The sequence below is a fragment of the Arachis hypogaea genome, chromosome 17 (assembly GCF_003086295.3).
Source record: "Arachis hypogaea cultivar Tifrunner chromosome 17, arahy.Tifrunner.gnm2.J5K5, whole genome shotgun sequence".
In the NCBI taxonomy this organism is placed as follows: Eukaryota; Viridiplantae; Streptophyta; class Magnoliopsida; order Fabales; family Fabaceae; genus Arachis; species Arachis hypogaea.
Genome location: NC_092052.1, coordinates 94,833,445 through 94,855,288, shown reverse-complemented (window position 1 = coordinate 94,855,288; position 21,844 = coordinate 94,833,445). Strand labels below are relative to the sequence as shown.

The window sequence follows — 21,844 nt, the reverse complement described above, 5'->3', positions numbered from 1 at the left end:
ATCCATGGCCTCTTCCTCAAAAACAATATCAATTATCAACAAATCTAGTCTGGGACTTCTTCCCACCTATGAAGAGAAATTTGAAAATTCTTGTTTTGGGGAAACTGAATCATCTTCAAGAACTGATCCGATACCAAACAAGTCGGGTCTGGGCTATATTTCAACCAATGAGGTTACCTTAAAAAATCCATCTTTTCAAAACAGAATCTCATCTTCAAAAGGCCCAAATACTTTCAAAAATTATGGTTTGAATGCTTTTACAAAAAGGAACATTACCAACAAAAATCACTATGTTAAAAGAAATGCACATCTTCTAAAAATCAGAAAAACTCAAGTCCTTAATCATTTTTAGCATCGAAATTCAAATCAATTTCAGCAACATGCATCAAGAAATAGTTGCTTTAATTATATGAAAACTGGTTACTCTTACTTACAATGCTTCATTGAAAAAAAAAGTAGGAAACCAAACTTACAATGTTGTTTGTGACTTTAATGCACTTGGGAAACCAAGGTGGATTAACTTCAAAGGATCCAAATTAATTTGGATACCTAAGGATGATTGAAATCATATACAAATTTGCCTAGCATCAAAGAAAAAGAAAGATATATGGTACTTGGATAGTGGGTGTTCTAGACACATGACTGGAAGGTCCACTTTCTTCATCAAATTAAACAACTATGATGGAGGTTTTGTGACCTTTGGAGATGATGAAAAAGGTAAAATTGTTGCTGTTTGAAAAGTAGGTAATGATCACTCTACTTTCATTAGTGATGTCTTTTTGGTTAATGGTTTAAGGCATAATCTTTTGAGTATAAGTCAATTGTGTGATCTGGGCTATTTGGTGACTTTCAAAAGATTGGAGTGCTGTGTTGTGAATGGAAAGACCAATGATGTAATGTTTATTGCTAAGTATTGTGATAATGTGTTTGGACTTACACTTGATGAACTAAAGGATCAAAATGTAGCTTGTTTTCACTCTAAAGGATTTGAAAATTGGCTATGGCATAAGAGATTGGGCCATGCTAGCATGTTTCAAATAAACAAGCTTGTTAAGAAAGAATTAGCAAGAGGTCTTCCTTTGATAAAATTCGACAAAGACATCACTTGTGATGCTTGTCAAATGGAAAAACAAACAAAGAATTCATTTAAATCAAAGGAAGACATCTCCACTAATAGACCATTGGAATTGATACATATTGATTTATTTGGTCCAACAAGAACTCAGAGCTTAGGTGGTAAACATGATGGTTTAGTAATAGTGGATGACTACACTAGATTTGGTTGGGTTTTATTTCTTGCACACAAAAATGAAGCCTTTTTGGCTTTTGAAACTTTTAGCAAGAAAGTTTAAAATGAAAAGGATTTAAAGATCTCCTCAATAAGAAGTGATCATGGAATTGAATTTTAAAATCAATTATTTGAATCTTTTTGTGAGGAATTTGGGATATCACACAAATTCTTTTGTCCAAGGACACCACAAAAAACTAGTGTTGTGGAAAGAAGAAATAGAAGTATTAAAGAAATGACAAGAGCCATGCTTTGTGAAAGTAATGTTCCAAAATTCCTTTGGGCTAAAGCAGTTAACACAGTTTGCCACATTTTGAATAGAACCATCATAAGGAAATTTTTGAAGAAAATACATTATGAACTTTGGAAAGGTCACCCACCAAACTTAAATTACTTGCATATCTTTGGATGCAAATGTTTTGTTCAAAATAACAAAGATAATTTGGAAAATTTTGATCCAAAGGCATATGAGTGTTTATTTGTAGGATATTCTACAACTAGTAAAGCATATAGAGTTAATCATCAAGATGCTAGAATAATTGAGGAGTCCATACATGTTACATTTTGTGACACTAAATTGGTTCGAAGAATTTTGGAAGATTGTGATGCAAGTAACCAGGGTCAAAAGGATGATGAAAAAGGCCAAAATCATGAGAGTAAAAATTCTGAACAAAATGAATCTGAAACTGTAGTTGCAGAAAATCCTGTAGAAGACAATTTTGTTTTGTCTCATGAATCTGGTGATCATCCTGAAACCAAAAGTTCATTGAATCCCTTAATAATCGATTCTGTTACTAAGTCCACAAGACCTCGTAAGTGGAGATTCCTCAAGAACTATCCTTAGGAATTCGTCATTGGGGATGTTTCACAAGGTGTCAAAACTCATTCCTCCACTAGAAAAGAAAATGAAGAAACAAACATTGCTTTTCTCTCTCAAATGGAGCCTCAAAACATCAAGGAAGCTCTTGATGACCATCCTGGGTAAAAGCAATGGAGGAAGAGCTTCAAGAGTTTGAAAAGAACAAAGTTTGGATATTAGTTCCAAAGCCATGTGACAAGAAAGTGACAGGCACCAAGTGGATATTTCGGAACAAGTTGGGTGAGGATGGAAGCATTGCTAGAAATAAAGCAAGATTGGTGGCACAAGGATACAGCCAAGAAGAGAGAATAGATTTTGATGAATCCTTTGCCCATGTCGCCCGAATGGAAGCCATAAGACTTCTTCTTGCTTATGCTGCTTATTGTGGTTTCAAATTTTATAAAATGGATGTAAATGTGTATTCTTAAATGCTGTGATAGATAGAGAAGTGTATGTGGCATAGCCACCTGGTTTTGAAAATAAGGAATTTCCTAACCATGTTTTCGAACTTTCTAAAGCTCTCTATGGATTAAGACAAGCTCCTAGGGCGTGGTATGAGAGACTTAGTTCTTTTCTTTTGAAAAATGGCTTTCAAAGAGGCACCACAGACACTACTCTATTTATTAAGAATTCAAATGATTCTTTCATTCTAGTCCAAATTTATGTTGGTGACATTATTTTTGGATCAGTAAATGAATCCCTTTGTACTGAATTTGGAAAATTCATGACAAGTAAATTTGACATGAGTATGATGGGTGAACTTAATTTTTTCCTTGGGCTTCAAATTAAGCAAACAGAAAATGGTATTTTCATTCATCAAGAGAAGTATGCCAAGGAACTAGTTATGAAATTTGGTATGAAAAATGCCAAACCCATGGGAACTCCCATGCACCCTAATTCAAAATTAGAAAAGGGTGAAGCTGAGAAAGATGTAGATGAGGCTAGGTATAGTGGAATGATTGGTTCTCTTATGTACTTAACTTCCTCTAGATCTGATATTGTGCAAAGTGTTGGAATGTGTTTTAGATTCCAATCTAAACCTAAAGGGTCACATCTTTCAACAGTTAAGAGGATCATTAGATATGTTCATTGCACATCCAATTTTAGCTTATGGTACCCTAAGATTGATGATTTTTTTGCAGTTGGTTACTGTTCCGAGGGTTATCTGAAACTGGAGGTCGATCTTGGATGAGATCTTTGGTACTGGTCGGAGATGACGTGTCTGGCTGGCTGGTGGCGGCCGAAGCTGTTGTGTCCGACTTGTTGGATTTGCTACATTGCTGATCCTTGGCCACCGGAGGGTGGGGGGTACCTACAAAAAACTTCGATGCTTAAGTTAGCACGGGTATTAGGCAGGTTTTTATGTAGAATCAGAGTATGAGTTATACCTGGGTACTCCAGTGTATTTATAATGGTGAGATGTGACCTTTGGATAAGATAAGTTAGTTATCTTATCTTATCTTTATCTTTTGGGTTGAGGTCAGCGCATCTTCAACGGAACCGCCCTTCTCTGTAGGCCTGAACGACCTTTGGATTTGGGTCGTATTCCTTGAATTGGGCCCTTTTTGGGCTTTCCTGTCGATTTGGCCGAGTTCTTCGTAAAGAAGTCGGTCCGCTTGACCTAAGGAGGTCGGTCGCTTTATTACTGAACATCCCGGTTTGGACAGCTCGACCCTGGGTATGAACAGTTACTGTGATGCAGATTTTACTGGAGATAAAGTGGTTACTGTGATGCAGATTTTACTGGCATATGCTGCTTTCTTGGGAAGTCCCTAAACGTTTGGTCAAGCAAGAAGCAGTCCATAGTAGCCTTATCCACTGCAGAGGTTGAGTATATAGCTACTTCCTCTTGTTGTTCTCAGCTTATTTGGTTGAAAACGCAACTTGCTGATTATAAATTAGATGCTGAAAATATTCCTTTGTTATGTGATAATATGAGTGCCATTAATATATCTAAAAATCCAGTCTTGCACTCTAGAACTAAACTTATTGAAGTGATATTTCACTCAATAAGGGAACATGTTCAGAAGGGGAATATTAGCATTCATTTGTTAAACCAGAGGACCAATTAGCAGATATTTTCACCAAACCTCTAGCTGAAGACAGATTTTGCATGCTTAGGACTAATCTAGGAATTATTAGTCATGATTCATTTTTTGCGCATTGCTGATGGGTTTGCTGAAGTTTTTGTCTCACATGAAGGTATGAGACAATTTTGGGCAAATGAAGAATTGTCTCTTTGAACTTCGTTTTCTGGGCTCTAAGGCACGTGCTGAATCATCTGGGCCAATCTCAAAATTCAGATTATATGTGGTCTAATATGTTTCCTTAAACACAACCATCTTTGGGCCCAATGAGTGTTACATGTGGTGGTCCAATATGTTTCTTTAAACCCATGTGGTTTTTTATGTGTTTTGTCTTTTAGTAAAAAGGCTTCATGTAAATAATGTTTTTAATTTTTTATTTTTTTAAAATCACTATTTCTTTTCTTGATGTCAAGTATTTTCAAGGTCAAATCATAGGTGATGCAGTTGCATATTTCAAGAAACCTTTTTCTTGAAGTAGTTACCAACCTTCGGGCTTCTCTCTTCATAACTCCCTCCTCTATCTCTTCAGTTTCTCCCAACTACCATTAGTGCTCCTCATTCAAAACCAAGGTTCAACCAATAAGGAAGAAAACCATTCTGCAAAAGCCTCCCAATGAAAAAGTTCTCAAGCTTCCAAAGAAAGTAAAACCCTCTACACGCTCCCAAGACCAAACCTTTACATTGTCACCTTCTCCTCCTACCTCACCGCCTCACATAGATCCTATGGCTCGCATGTAAGAACCAGCTAAACCGTTTTAATAAAACTAATAATTTTAAGTGCCCAAGATAGATTAAAAATTTAGAAATTTTAATTTGAAAATAAAAAGGTGAAATTTGATTTCAGTAAATTTTTCTGAGTCAGAAAATGTGTTTTCTGACAAAAACCGAGAAGAACCGCGAACCGGTAGTCGAACCGGTCAAACCGGATTAAGTCTGTCTGATACTGTGTTTTGAGAAAAATAAGATTTTGAAAAATTGATTTATTGTTTTGAAAAGACGAAAATAATTTAGAATTAAAAACCGGGCACTAATCTTAAAGGTTTTGGCCCAAAGTGAGCCAAACGGACCAAAAACACTTAGCGGGTTAGACCGAGCCCAAGTCCAACATATAAATTCCCTAACTAAGAGGCATTTGGCCTCAATTTTCAGAAATGAAAGAGAGAGAGGGGCGGTAAGAAGAGAGGAAGAAGGAGAGTACTATTCACCTCCATCTTCCGGGAGCCATATCTTGAGCTACAAAACTCCGATTGACGAGTCGTTTATGACCACGCGAAGCTCTTATCGAGCTCTACATTTCTATCTAATAAAATATGGTAAGATCTCTCTTTTCATGCTCTAGTTCCCAGCCCTAAGTTTCTGTATTTTTGGGGTTTGGTTTTTGAGGAGATTTTGTGGTTTTGCTTGTTTAGGTGATCTCTAGTAGTGGGTAATTATTGGATTTTACCCGTAATCTCGTTGGGTAAGGTAAGGTTTCACTAAACCCTTGTGTTTAGTTATTTCGTGTATCTTAGATTTTGATTTGGTGATATATGTGTTGTTAGTTTGAGCTTTGGTGTTTGTTGGAGTTGGTTGAGGCTTTAGATCAAGCTTGGTGGTTTCATTTTGATGATTGGAGCATGATGCGACAAAAATTAGCCGATTAAGAAATTAATATAGAAATAATGTTGCGAGTACAGATCCTAATCGACGAAAATCTGCTTATCAATTTAGAAGGGTTGTCACAAAATCAAAATAAAAATACTGGGAGTAGGAATCCCAGGTCGTTGAAGAACGAAACTCTCGTGATCTAGAATTTTTGCAAATAAATTCCCGTTGTAAGTATAGTTTCTAGACCGACAAGAATTCATTTCTTACAAACGTTTTGGTTGTCACAAGTAACAAACCCCTTTAAAATTGATAACCGAAGTATTTAAACCTCGGGTCGTCTTCTCAAGGAACTGCAGGAAGGTATGTTCTTATTATTGGTTATGAGTTTTGTAAATTGGGGGTTTTGAAAGTAAGGAACAAGTAATTTAAATGACAAATAAAATAAATAAATAACTATAAAATAAACTTTTGCCAAGGTATGAAAATCCGGAAGTCCTATCCTAGTTACTCCTATGAGAATGGAAGTTAATCCCACTTAGTTAACCCTTATGAAAGCAAGGGAAAGTCAAGTGAACTAATTAGTCAGATTCCCAAGTCTTAGCCAACTCCTAAGGAAAGACTAGAGTTAGTGGAATACCAGTCAATTTAGCCGACATAACAACCAATCACGGATAGTTGATAACTCAAGAGCTTCCAGTTAATCAATTAAAGCCAATAATATAAAAAGATAAATAAGAATCTTAGATCTGAAATACCTCAATTGCATTAATAAGAGAAAATCAATCTAAACATAAAGAATGCATAAGCTAATCTGGTAACATAAGTAATTAAAAGATAGCATTAAAATATCCGAAAGTAAAAGAGAAATATAAAGTAAAAGGAATATTGAACTTGATGAAGAGTTGAAATATCCAAATCCTTTAAGAGGAATCCTAATCCTAAAACCTAAGAGAGAGGAGAGAACCTCTCTCTTTCTAAAAACTACATCTAAACTATGAAAAGAGAATAATTGGAGACTTGTTAATGAATGGATGCATTCCCCCACTTTATAACCCCTAATCTGTGCCTTCTGGACTTGGATCTGGGCCAAAAAGGGTTTCAGAAATCGCTGGGAGCATTTTCTGTAATTTCTGGTGCGTGGCGTCTATCATGCGTCCGCGTGGGTCACGTAGTCGCGTCATCTGGAGTTTTCCTTATCACGCGTTCGCTTCCGCCACGCGTACGCGTCATATGTGTTCTGCTCATGGCGCGCGTCCGCGTCAGTCACGCGTTCGTGTCGCTGCCTTTTCGCGCTATGCATGCGACCGCGTCGTCCATGCGTTCGCGTCGCTACCAGTTTCTTCAAAAACTCCATTTTGTGCTTTCCTTCCATTTTTGTATGTTTCCTTTCTATCCTTTAAGTCATTTCTGCCTTAGAAGATCTGAAAACACTTAACACACATATCAAGCCATTGAATGGTAATAAGAGAAGATTAAACATATCAAAATTAAGACCGAATAAGCGTGTTTTCAATCATAGCACAAAATCAGGAAGAAAACATAAACTCATGCAAATCATATGAATAAGTGTATGAAAAATTGATAAAATCCACTCAATTGAGCACAAGATAAACCATAAAATAGTGGTTTATCAACCTCCCCACACTTAAACATTAGCATGTCCTCATGCTAAGCTCAAGAGAAGCTATAAAGAAGTGAAGAGGAATGATAGAGAGTATGCAATGCAACCTATATTTGTGAATGCAACTGCATACAAAATGTTTCTACCTACTTGGTTAAAAGTAAATAAGTTTTCTAAGACAAAAATAATTCAAATTTCACTAATTCAAATCATATAATAAAAGACAAGTAAACTTGTAAGAAGATAGCTCATGAAAGCAGGGAACATAGAATCAAGCATTGAACCCTCACTGGTAGTGTATATCACTCTAGTCTCTCAAGTGTCTAGGGTAATCACTCTACTCTTCTCTAGTCATGCTTTCTAAAACTTTGTTCTTCATCTAACCAATCAATAAATATTTAGCATATCAATGCAAACATCATGAGGTCTTTTCAGGGTTGTAATGGGGCTGAGGTAAAGGTAAGGATATATATATATATATATATATATATAAGTGAGCTAACAAAGTAAATCTTTGATTAGTCTAAGATCTCACCTAACATATACATACTTTATATAATTTAAAATGCTTTACCTAGCTACCCAAATTTTTTCCACTTTTGTATTACATGCTCATGTATCAAACTTATTTTTGAATTTGTCCCATGTGCATTGATTCTTTTTATTTTGTATTTGGGGTAATATTATTTTTCTCTCTTTTTTTTTTCTTCTTTTTTTTGGTATCCCCTTATTTAATTACTTAATATAATTTTTTTTTCAATGCATATGGTAATTTAATTATTTTGATTTCACATGAGCATGCTTCCCAAATTTCAAATAACTTATTCAATTTAATTCCCCTTTTTTTTCTATCATCCCATGTTCCCATAAAATTTTCCATACTTAAATTATACACAATATCTATCTTAAGCTAACCAAGGATTCAACTTGGGATTTTTATTTTGTTTTTCTGTTTAAGGCTAGTAATGTGGTTATAAAATAGAATAAATGGGGAAGAGAAGAGGGAAAAGAAGAAAAGATTGAAAGAAGCTTTTCCCATTAAGAAGCTTTTCCTTTCCCTTCGTGGTGGCCATCCTGAAAGAAGAGGGAAAAGAAGAAAAGTAACCTAAAATAAAGATAGAAAATAAATAAAATATGGGTGTTAATGCCAGATAATAAGGGTCTCAATTACATGGTAGCTACAACATACAAGTGAAAAAAAATAGTAGAAGTACATGGCAAATCAAGAGTGAAAAAATTTGTAACAATGGGGAAGAGAGCGGGTAAGGAAAGATAATATAAATTCATGTCAATGCAAAAGTAATACAGGTATAAAAGATTGGCATTGATTTAAATAATATTACCTAGCCAGAATAACACAAGTCACTAAGTACCCAAAATAATTCAAGAGAAGATGCAACAGTTAAATAAGAAAATTTTAACATCAAAGAAAAAAATAATTAATTTAGAAAAGAAAATAAAAATATGCACAAAATTAAGATGCAGTGAATGAAATATGCAAATAAATTAAGTAAAATAAAATAAAAGATAGGAGGAATGAGAAGGGAAAGAAGGGAAGAAGTAAGTAAGAAAGGAGGGAGGAAAAATTAGGATTGGGGAAGAAAAGATAAGATTTTTGGCGCTGATCTGATTGTGCAGCACAGGCGACGCGGACGCGTGGGTTACGCGTTCGCGCGGATAGCGCTTCTATGAAGTGGCACAGACGCGTGGGTCACGCGTTCGCATGGAGTGATTTGTGCCATTAGCGCGAGGGCAGGCTCGCGGTCGCGCAACTCTCTGTTTTAAATGCATTTGCCAAAAATCTGGGTGACGCGATCGCGTAAATGGCTACACTTCCAAAGGGACGCGGATGCGGACGCGTGGGTGACGCATTCGCATGGTGGGGCTTGTGCTGCTAGCACTATTCCAGCCCCACTCCATCATAACTCTCTGTCATACACCCCTTTTACAACGATTTGTTGGAGCACGTGTTCACGTTGGTGACGCGGATGCGTGGGAGGCTACTTTTTTAAATGACGCGACCGCGTGGGTCACGCAGACGCGTGGGCATGTTTGTGCCTAAAGCGCGCCTCCAGCCACGCTTTCGCGTGACTTTCTGTTTACTTTCTTTTCTTCACAACGCACTGGTACCGTCGGACGCGTCAGCGACGCTGTCGCATCGCGTGCGTGCTTTTCTTTCTTTTTTTTTGATGCAGTATGCAGAATGCAAAATGATATGGATGTTATGAGTAATTCCAGGTTCAATGAAATAAAATAAAATAAACTCAAAAACGAAATAAAATTAAAATTAGAAAAGGAACAATCATACCATGGTGGGTTGTCTCCCACCTAGCACTTTTAGTTAAAGTCCTTAAGTTGGACATTTGGTGAGCTCCCTGTTATGGTGGCTTGTGCTTAAACTCGTCTTGAAACTTCCACCAATGCTTGGACTTCCAATAAGCTCTATCAATACCAAGTAAATTCCTCAAGCTTTGATGGAGTTCTTCACAAGCTTTGAGCTCCCAAAATTGTTCCTCATATATTCCTGGATCCCAAATCTTGTTTCTACACCCGTCTTCAAGTTAATTATCATGATTCCATCTGGGTGGTAGGCAATCTGAATTCTCACTAAAGTGGCCAAATAGCTTCCTAGACCCATTCAGTTGAGCTTTACACCAACCCTTGTATTTAAACTTTGAGCACACAACCATGTTGAACCTTGCTTGACAAATCCAACCACTAACCATCTTCCTCTTACTCTTAATGCCTCAAAGAGCTCTAAGCTGACCATCTATTTGAAGTAAAGCATATTCAAGTGAGCTAATTAAGCTTAGAGATGAAAGATTTACCCACTTGAATGAAGGGATGGATGGTGATGGCTTTGGGGAAGAGGTCTCCAGCAACCTTGGCAAGGTGATTTCCAGCTCCGTTCCCTTGGGCTCTTCTTTGACAACTTCCACCTCTTTGCAAGCTTCTCCAATTTCAACCTCTTCCTCTTGGTAGATTTCTTTCAATTCAGTCTCTTCTTCATTACTTACCAAGGGCATAGGAGGTTGTGCTTCTTCTTCTTGAATCTCCATCCCAAGTCCAATGGGAGAGGATTCAACTGTAGATAAGAATTCATTAATGATTGAATCCATCTCTTGATCATCCCCTTCAAAGTCTTCAACCATGATATGCTTTGGAGGTTTTACACCCTCCTCAACATCAATTTCATACTCCTTAGAAGGGGGCTCTATGACTTGAGTTTCTCATGGAGGTTCCGCATCTCCCAAGTCTTCAACTACTTCTTCCTCTTCAATGATCACGGCTTCCTCCAACTGTTCTAATACAAAGTCGTGCTGCTCACTATCCACTGGAGTTTCTAGTGTCTCCTTCATGCTACGTTCTTCATTAGATTGCCCACATGAAGCCATGGGGGTTCCTTGAGTGTCTGAACATTGGGAAGGTAGTCTATTTATCGCTTGATTCAGTTGGTGAAGTGTGGCATGAAATTTTTCAAATGTTTCCTTGAGTTGCTCCCTTGATTCTTGGGGTGATAGATATGAACATGGTGCATAGGGAGGTGGTGGTTCTTGGGAGTAATTGGGTTGGAATTGGGGTGGATAAGGGTTAGGGTCATATGGAGGTGAATGGTGGTAGTTGGCTTGCGAGTGTGGTGGTTCAAAGCTGCGTTGAGGAGGTGGTTCATAGGTATATGGCGGGGCTTGTTGGTAATTACAAGTGGTTCCACCATATCTATCATCTTGGTATGCACCTCGGAATGGTTTCTGACTATAGTAATTTGGTGGGTGATGGTTATCACAAAAGGGCCCACCATAACTATTGTCTTGACATGCATTGTTGAATGGTCGTCGTCCATGGTAGTTTGGAGGGTGTTGTTGCCCAAAGGGTTGATCAGATCCTCGAGGCTCCTTCCATCTTTGATTGTTTTGACCTTGATGCATGTTCCTGTTATAACTTCCATTCCTTTCAACATTATTAGAACCAAACTCAAAGCGAGAGGGGTGAGAATTCATAGTAACTAATAAAAATTAAAAATGAAAATAAAAACAAATAAAATTAAAAGGTTATTGAATTTTAAATTTTGAATTTGAAAACTAAATTTTTGAAATTTGAATTTTGAAATTTGAAATTTAAATATTGAATTTTGAAATTTGATTTTTGAAATAAGATAAGATAAGATTTTGAAAAAGATATGATTTTTTTGAAAAAAATTTGAATTTAGAAATTTAAAACTAAGATAAGATAAGATAAAAAAATAATTTTTTTTAAATAAAAACAAATAAACAAGCAAAAAGCAAATATTTACAATAACCAATAATATGGCACACGTTTGCAATTCCCTGGCAACGGCGCCATTTTGAAGAACGAAACTCTCGCGATCTAGAATTTTTGCCAATAAATTCCCGTTGTAAGTATAGTTTCTAGACCGACAAGAATTCCTTTATTACAAACGTTTTGGTTGTCACAAGTAACAAACCCCTTTAAAATTGATAACCGAAGTATTTAAACCTCGGGTCGTCTTCTCAAGGAAGTGCAGGAAGGTATGTTCTTATTATTGGTTATGAGTTTTGTAAATTGGGGGTTTTGAAAGTAAGGAACAAGTAATTTAAATGACAAATAAAATAAATAAATAACTATAAAATAAACTTTTGGCAAGGTATGAAAATTCGGAAGTCCTATCCTAGTTACTCCTATGAGAATGGAAGTTAAACCCACTTAGTTAACCCTTATGAAAGCAAGGGAAAGTCAAGTAAACTAATTAGTCAGATTCCCAAGTCCTAGCCAACTCCTAAGGAAAGACTAGATTTAGTGGAATACCAGTCAATTTAGCCGACATAACAACCAATCACGGATAGTTGATAACTCAAGAGCTTCCAATTAATCAATTAAAGCCAATAATATAAAAAGATAAATAAAAATATTAGATCTGAAATACCTCAATTGCATTAATAAGAGAAAATCAATCTAAACATAAAGAATGCATAAGCCAATCTGGCAACATAAGTAATTAAAAGATAGCATTAAAATATCTGAAAGTAAAAGAGAAATATAAAGTAAAAGGAATATTGAACCTGATGAAGAGTTGAAATTCTAAATCCTTTAAGAGGAATCCTAATCCTAAAACCTAAGAGAGAGGAGAGAACCTCTCTCTCTCTAAAAACTACATCTAAACTATAAAAAGTGAATAATTGGAGACTTGTTAATGAATGGATGCATTCCCCCACTTAATAACCTCTAATCTGTGCCTTCTGGACTTGGATCTGGGCCAAAAAGGGTTTCAGAAATCGCTAGGAGCGTTTTCTATAATTTCTGGTGCGTGGCGTCTGTCACGCGTCCGCGTGGGTCACGCGGTCGCGACATCTGGAGTTTTTCTTATCACGCGTTCTCCTCGATCACGCATACGCGTCATCTGTGTTCAGCTCATGGCGTGCGTCCGCGTCAGTCACGCGTTCGTGTCGCTGCCTTTTCGCGGTGGGCATGCGACCACGTCGTCCATGCGTTAGCGTCGCTGTCAGTTTCTTCAAAAACTCCATTTTGTGCTTTCCTTCCATTTTTGTATCTTTCCTTTCTATCCTTTAAGTCATTCCTGCCTTAGAAGATCTGAAAACACTTAACACACATATCAAGGCATTGAATGGTAATAAGAGAGGATTAAACATATCAAAATTAAGACCAAAAAAGCATGTTTTCAATCATAGCACAAAATCAGGAAGGAAAACGTAAACTCATGAAAATCATATGAATAAGTGTATGAAAGATTGGTAAAATCCACTCAATTGAGCACAAGATAAACCATAAAATAGTGGTTTATCAGTCGTCTCCCAACGAGTTGACAAAAGAGTGCTATCTTATCAGTCAGGAATTTTCTGAGAAATTTTAAGAGTTGGAGAACAGAAGAATAAATGATTGTAAATTAAAGCAATGTAAATTAAAAGAGATTTATGTATTCAGAATAAAAAACCTTGACCGGGGGAAGATTAATTGGAAGTTCTATCCTTGTTGGATTTTCCCAAGTGGAATAGCAAGAGGTTGTTGTTTTCACTTAGTTAACCCTTACTAAATAAAGGAAAGTCAAGTGATTGAGCTAACTCTTATTCGCATGTCCTAATCCTCTCCTTATGGAAGGATTAGCGTTAGTAAATAGAGAGTTTGCCAACAACTTCCAATTGAACTAATCACTTGAGCATTTCAACTCAAGGGTCTCCTTTTAATCAACCCCCAAGTCAAGTTGGGAGTCTACTCCATTGACATGAATACAACGTTCATAGGCATATAAGAGGAATATGAAGAAGACATGATAAATTAAATAAAATAATAACTGAAAATTAATTAAAGGTAAAAGTAATTCTTTTCATTAATAAATCCCAAAATGCAACATCCTCATCTGAACAGGGTTAATGGGCAATTAAAAGATTAAAGGAATAAGAAAGTAAACTAGAATAGTAGTAACTTCAACGGAGGTAGTAACTCTTCTCAATATCCAAAGCAAAAGCATCAAAAGCATAAAAAAATAGAAATCTATGAATGTAAAGAAAACCTAGAGGAAGTGTGATTTTTCTCTAAGATTCCAATCTAAAATCTAAAAACTATGCGAATGAGAATGTGTGTTGAGTCTCGGCTCATCCCCTGGCTCTAGTATGTGTTTCTGGGCCGAAAACTGGGTCCAAACTTGGCCCAAAATTGCCCCCAGCATTTTCTGTGATTTCTGCAGATAGCGCACGTCATGCATACGCATCGCTGGTCAGTTTTGCGTTTCACGTGTACGCATCAGGCACGCGCACGCATCGCCGTGCGAACTCCGATTCACGCGTACGTGTCACTCCTCGCTGGTTATCTCCTATATTGCGTACGTGTCACTCCTCGCTGGTTATCTCCTTTATTTCTTGTGCTCTTTCCATTTTTGCAAGCTTTCTTTCCATCCTTTAATCTATTCCTGCTCTGTAAAGCTTGAAAACACTTAACACACAGATCACGGCATCGAATGGTATAAAGGGGAATTAAAAATATAAAATTTAGAGATCTAGGAAGCAAGTTTTCAATCATAGAACAAAATCTGGGAAGGAATTGTAAAATAATGCAAATTGTATGAATAAGTGTGCAAAGACTTGATAAAAACCACTCAAATTAGCACAAAATAAACCATAAAATAGTAGTTTATCAATCTCTCCACACTTAAACATTAGCATGTCCTCATGCTAAGCTCAAGGAGATATAAAGAATGAATGGGGAAAGTAAGACTCATGAGATGCAACTTATGAATGCAACTATATGCTAAGATGTTTCTGTCTACTTGGTTAAAAGTAAATAAGCTCTTCAAGACAAAAATAAATCCGATTCTACTAATTCAAACCATACAATAAAAGACAAGTAAACTTGTAAGTAGATAGCTCATGAATGTAGTGAACATAGAATCAAGCATTGAACCCTCACTGGTAGTGTATATGCACTCTAATCTCTCAAGTGTCTAGGGTTGATCACTCTACTCTTCTCTAGTCATGCTTTCTAGACTTTTTTCTTCATCTAACCAATCAACAAAAATTTAGTACACCAATGCAAACATCATGAGGTCTTTTCAAGGTTGTAATGGGGCTAAGGTAAGGGTGAGGATATATGTATGGCCATGTGAGTTAAAAAATGAATCTTTGACTAACCTAAGCTTTCACCTAACACACATACACACACTCTATGTACTTCTAAAATCATGCCTAGCTACCCAAAATTCCTACTTTTGTATCACATACTCATGTACCAAATATTTCTTTAGTTTTATCACAAATTCATTGATCTTTTATTAAATTTAACATTGGGGTAATTTTGTCCCCTTATTTATTTATTTATTTATTTGAATATTTTTGTTTTTTTTTTTTTAGAAATATAAAAGTAAACATAACATATCCATGCACATGGATTTTTAATTTTTCTGGTCTCACATGAGTAGGTATCCAAATTCTCAATATTTTGTCAATAAAATCCAACACTTTCTTATCAACCCAAGTTCCCACGGTTTCCCACACTTAATTGACACACAATCTCTATCTTAAGCTAACTGATGAGCGGATAATTTATATGCTTTTTGGCATTGTTTTTACATAGTTTTCAGTATGATTTAGTTAGTTTTTAGTATATTTTTATTAGTTTTTAAATAAAAATCACATTTCTGGACTTTACTATGAGTTCGTGTGCTTTTCTGTGATTTCAGGTAATCTCTGGCTGAAATTGAGGGACTTGAGCAAAAATCAGAGGTTGAAGAAGGACTGCAGATGCTGTTGGATTCTGACCTCCCTACACTCAAAGTAGATTTTCTGGAGCTAAAAAACTCCAAATTGCGCGCTCTCAATTGCATTGGAAAGTAGACATCTAGGGCTTTCCATCAATATATAATAGTTTATACTTTCCATCAACGCCATCTTCCTGCCCTATTCTGGAGTTAAATGCCAGAAACAGGTTGCAAAGTGGAGTTAAATGCCAGAAACAGGTTACAAACTGGCGTTCAACTCCATGAGAAGCCTCTTCCCTCTACACGTGTAAAGCTCAATGCTCAGCCCAAGCACACACCAAGTGGGCCCCAGAAGTGGATTTCTGCATCATTTACTCATTTCTGTAAACCCTAGTAACTAGTTTAGTATAAATAGGACTTTTTACTATTGTATTTACATCTTCGGATCATCTTTGATAAGTTTTATGCTATCTTGGACCTTTATGGGGGCTGGTCATTCGGCCATGCCTAGACCTTGTTCTTATGTATATTCAACGGTAGAGTTTCTAAGTAGCATAGATTAAGGTGTGGAGCTCTGCCGTTCCTCATGAAGTAATGCTAAGTAATATTGTTTTTCTATTCAATTCAAGCTTATTCCTATTCTAAGATATTCATTCGCACCCAAGAACATGATGAATGTGATGATTATGTGACGCTCATCACCATTCTCACCTATGAACGCGTGCCTGACAACCACTTCCGTTCTACATGAAGACGAGACAGAATGAGTATCTCTTAGATATCTAATACAGGGGACCGAGTCCGAGATATTAGAGTCTTTGTGGTATAAGTTAGAACCCATGGATGGCCATTCCTGAGATCTGAAAAGTCTAAACCTTGTCTGTGGTATTCCGAGTAAGATCTGGGAAGGGATGGCTGTGACGAGCTTCAAACTCGTGAGTGCTGGGTGTAGTGACAGACACAAAAGGATAGTAAATCCTATTCCAGTATGATCAAGAACCGACAGATGATTAGCCATAAAGTGACAGCGCATTGGACCATTATCACAGAGAGGACGGGATGTAGCCATTGACAACGGTGATGCCCAATATACAGCTTGCCATGGAAAGGAGTAGGAATGATTGGATGAAGACAGCAGGAAAGCAGAGGTTCAGGAGGAACGAAAGCATCTCTATACGCTTATCTAAAATTCTCACCAATGAATTACCTAAGTATCTCTATCTTTATTTTACGTTTAATTATGTTTTAATTATCAATTCTCTATAACCATTTAAATCCGCCTGATTGAGATTTACAAGGTGACCATAGCTTGCTTCAAGCCGACAATCTCCGTGGGATCGACCCTCACTCACGTAAGGTTTATTACTTGGACCCAGTGCACTTGCTGGTTAGTTGTGCGAAGTTGTGACAAAGTGTGAATTCCTTTCCGAGCACCAAGTTTCTGGCGCCGTTGTTAAGGATCACAATTTTGTACACCAAGTTTTTGGTGCCGTTGCCGGGGAAGGAAACGAACAACAATTTCGCATTTGTTTCCGGCAACAATAGTGCCAAGTTTGGTCCGGCAACAACACCAAGTTTTTGGTTTCGTTGCCAGGGATTGTTCGAGTTTGGACAACTGACGGTTCATCTTGTTGCTCAGATTAGGTAATTTTATTTTAATTTTAAGCTTTTTGTTTTCATTATCCTTATTTTCAAAAAAAAAAAATTCAAAAAAATAAATTATTCTATGTTCTTCAGAATTTTTAAGAAGGAATTCTGGAATCTCATGAGATATGTTGAAGTCTGGCTGGTTGTAAAGCCATGTCTAAATTCTTTTGGACTGAGGCTTCTTCTTCACATGCTTGAACTATGTATGCTGAAGCTTGACTGGCCATTGGCCATGTCTAGTGTTTTGGACCGGAGCTTTCACTGAAAGCTTGGCTGGCTAGTGAGCCATGTCTAATTCCTAGACCGAAACTTTAGACTAACATTGCATGATTCCTGGAATTCTCATTAAAAATTTTGAAATCCTTATTTTTCTTTTTCCAAATAATTTTCGAAAAATACCAAAGAATTAAATAAAATCATAAAACCAAAAATAATTTTGTATTTCTTGTTTGAGTCTAGTGTCAAATTGTAAGTTTGGTGTCAATTTCATGCTTATTTCTTTCTTGCATTTTTCGAAAATTCATGCATTGCATTCTTCATGATCTTCAAGTTGTTCTTGGTAAGTCTTCTTGTTTGATCTTTGCATTTTCATGTTTTGTGTCTTTTCTTGTTTCTCATATGCATTTTTGCATTCTTAGTGTCTATACATGAAAATTTTTTAAGTTTAGTGTCTTGCATGTTTTTCTCTTCTTAAAGATTTTCAAAAATAAGTATTGATGTTCATCTTGATCTTCAAAGTGTTCTTGGTGTTCATCTTGACATTCATAGTGTTCTTGCATGCATCATTTGTTTTGATCCAAAATTTTCATGCATTGAGTCTTTTTGATGTTTTTCTCTTTCTTCATTAAAAATTCAAAAATTAAAAAAAATATATCTTTCCCTTTTTCTTCTCATAAAATTCGAAAATTTGAGTTGACTTTTTCAAAAAATTTTAAAATCTAGTTGTTTCTTATGAGTCAAATCAAATTTTCAATTTAAAGGTCTTATCTTTTTCAAATCTTTTTCAAAAATCAAATCTTTTTCATTTTTCTTTCATAATTTTTTAAAATTTCAAATTGATTTTCAAAAATATTTTTCTTATTTTTATTTCATAATTTCAAAATCTTTAGAAACAATTAATGTGATTGATTCAAAAAATTTTTAAGTTTGTTACTTGCCTATTAAGAAAAGTTCAATCTTTAAATTTTAAATCATATCTTTTTATTTCTTTTTAGTCAAGTAATCAACTTTAATTTTCAAATTCAAATCTTTTTAAATTTCTTTTTCAAATCTTTTTCAAAATAAGTTTCAATCACATATTTTTCAAAATCAATTTCAAAAATCTTTTCTAACTTCTTTTCTAACTTCTTATCTTTTCAAAAATTGATTTTCAAATCTTTTTCAATTAACTACTTGACTTTTTGTTTGATTTTAAAAGTTTACTATTTCAATCATATATTTTTCAAAACTACCTAACTAATTCTCCCTCTAATTTTTGAAAATAACCTTCCTCTTTTTTAAAATTCCTTTTTAATTAACCAATTGTTTTAAATTCTAATTTAATTTAATTTTAATTTTCTTTTTTTGTTTTATTTTATTTTCGAATTCTAACTTTAATTTTAAATTAAAAACAAAAATATTTTTCTTTTCTTTTCAATTATTTTTCAAAAATTCTACTCTCTCACTTCCTTCTAATTATTTATTTATCTACTAACATTTCTCTTCCTCTTAAAAATTCGAACTTTCTCTTCTTTTTGTGTTCGAATTTCTTTTCTTCTTCTACTCACATAAAGGAATCTCTATACTGTGACATAGAGGATTCCTCTTCTTTTCTGTTTTCTTCTTTTTCACATGAGCAGGAACAAGGATAAGAACATTCTTGTTGAAGCTGATCCTGAACCTGAAAGGACTCTGAAGAGGAAGCTAAGGGAAGCTAAAGCACAACTCTCTGGAGAAAATCTGACAGAAATTTTCTAAAAAGAAGGAGACATGGCCGAAAATAATAACAATGCAAGGAAGATGCTTGGTGACTTTACTGCACCAAATTCCAATTTACATGGAAGAAGCATCTCAATCCTTGCCATTGGAGCAAACAATTTTGAGCTGAAACCTCAATTAGTTTCTCTGATGCAACAGAACTGCAAGTTTCATGGACTTCCATCAGAAGATCCCTTTCAGTTCTTAACTGAATTCTTGCAGATCTGTGATACTGTTAAGACCAATGGGGTTGATCCCGAGGTCTACAGGCTTATGCTTTTCCCGTTTGCTGTAAGAGACAGAGCTAGAATATGGATAGACTCTCAACCTAAAGACAGCCTGAACTCTTGGGATAAGCTGGTCACGGCTTTCTTAGCCAAGTTCTTTCCTCCTCAAAAGCTTAGCAAGCTTAGAGTGGATGTTCAAACCTTCAAACAGAAAGAAGGTGAATCCCTCTATGAAGCTTAGGAGAGATACAAGGAACTGACCAAAAAGTGTCCTTCTGACATGCTTTCAGAATGGACCATCCTGGATATATTCTATGATGGTCTGTCTGAGTTATCAAAGATGTCATTGGCCCATTCTGCAGGTGGATCCATTCACCTAAAGAAAATGCCTGCAGAAGCTCAAGAACTCATTGACATGGTTGCAAATAACCAGTTCATGTACACTTCTGAAAGGAATACTATAAGTAATGGGACGCCTCAGAGGAAGGGGGTTCTTGGAATTGATACTCTGAATGCCATATTGGCTCAGAACAAAATATTGACTCAGCAAGTCAATATGATCTCTCAGAGTCTAAATGGATTGAAGGAATCATCCAACAGTACTATAGAGGCATCTTCTGAAGAAGAAGCTTATGATCCTGAGAACCATGCAATAGCAGAGGTGAATTACATAGGTGAATCCTATGGAAACACCTATAATCCCTCATGGAGAAATCATCCAAACTTCTCATGGAAGGATCAACAAAAGCCTCAACAAGGCTTTAATAATGGTGGAAGAAACAGGTGTAGCAATAGCAAGCCTTTTCCATCATCCACCCAGCAACAGACAGAGAATTCTGAGCAGAATCCATCTAGCTTAGCAAATATAGTCTCTGATCTATCTAAGGCCACTTTCAGTTTTATGAATGAAACAAGGTCCTCCATCAGAAATTTGGAGGCACAAGTGGGCCAGCTGAGTAAAAGGGTCACTGAAACTCCCCCCAGTACTCTCCCAAGCAATACAGAAGAAAATCCAAAGAGAGAGTGCAAGGCCATTGATTTGACCATCATGGCCGAACCTACAAGGGAGGAGAAGGATGTGAATCCTAGAGAGGAAGACCTCATGGGACGTTCAGTGACCAATAAGGAGTTTCCCTTTGAGGAACCAAGGAATCTGAGGCTCATCTAGAGACCATAGAGATTCCATCGAACCTCCTTCTGTCCTTCATGAGCTCTGATGAGTATTCTTCTTCTGAAGAGAATGAAGACGTTACTGAAGAGCAAGTTGCTAAGTACCTTGGTGCAATCATGAAGCTGAATGCCAAATTATTTGGTAATGAGACTTGGGAAGATGAACCTCCATTTCTCACCAATGAACTGAATGCATTGGATAGGCAGAAATTACCTCAAAAGAAACAGGATCCTGGTAAATTTATAATTCTCTGTAACATAGGCACCATGACCTTTGAGAAGGCTTTGTGTGACCTGGGGTCAAGAATAAACTTAATGCCACTCTCTATAATGGAGAAACTTGGGATCTTTGAGGTGCAAGCTGCCAGAATCTCATTGGAGATGGCAGACAACTCAAGGAGACAGGCTTATGGACAAGTAGAGAACGTATTGGTAAAGGTTGAAGGCCTTTACATCCCTGCTGATTTCATAATCCTAGACACTGGAAAGGATGAGGATGAATCCATCATCCTTGGAAGACCCTTCCTAGCCACAGCAAAAGCTGTGATTGATGTGGACAGAGGAGAGTTGGTCCTTCAACTGAATGAGGACAACGTTATATTTAAAACTCAAGGATCTCCTTCTGTAACCATGGAGAGTAAGCATTAAAAGCTTCTCTCACTGCATAGTCAACCAAAGCCCCCACTGTCAAACTGTAAGTTTGGTGTTGGGAGTCCACAACCAAACTCTAAGTTTGGTATTGAGAGGTCCCAACTTTGCTCTAATTATCTGTGAGGCTCCATGAGAGCTCACTGTTAAGCTATTGACCTTAAAGAAGCGCTTGTTGGGAGGCAACCCAATGTTATTTAATTATATCTATTTTATTTTATTTTTATTTCGTGTTTTATTAGGTTGATGATCATGTGGAGTCACAAAAATTACTGAAAAATCAAAAAATAGAATGAAAAATATCATTAAAAACAGCACACCCTGGAGGAGGAGCATTTTGGTGTTTAAACGCCAGAAACAAGCATCTGTCTGGCATTTAATGCCAGAAACAAGCACTAAGCTGGCGTTTAACGCCAGAAACAAGCATCTGCCTGGCGTTAAATGCCAGAAACAGGCTACATTTGGGTGTTTAACGCTAGAAACAAGTAGTAGTCTCGCATTAAATGCCAGGATTGCACAGCAAGGGCATTTTACATGCCTAATTGGAGCAG

At 36.4% G+C, this 21,844-nt stretch overlaps 1 non-coding gene across 1 annotated transcript; it reads right to left on the bottom strand.

Moving 5' to 3' along the window:
- Positions 1-19,653: 19,653 nt before the first annotated feature.
- Positions 19,654-19,761, bottom strand: LOC112768573 (small nucleolar RNA R71). The gene has a single exon (XR_003185983.1). It is a non-coding gene; the product is annotated as a small nucleolar RNA R71 (small nucleolar RNA).
- Positions 19,762-21,844: the final 2,083 nt, after the last annotated feature.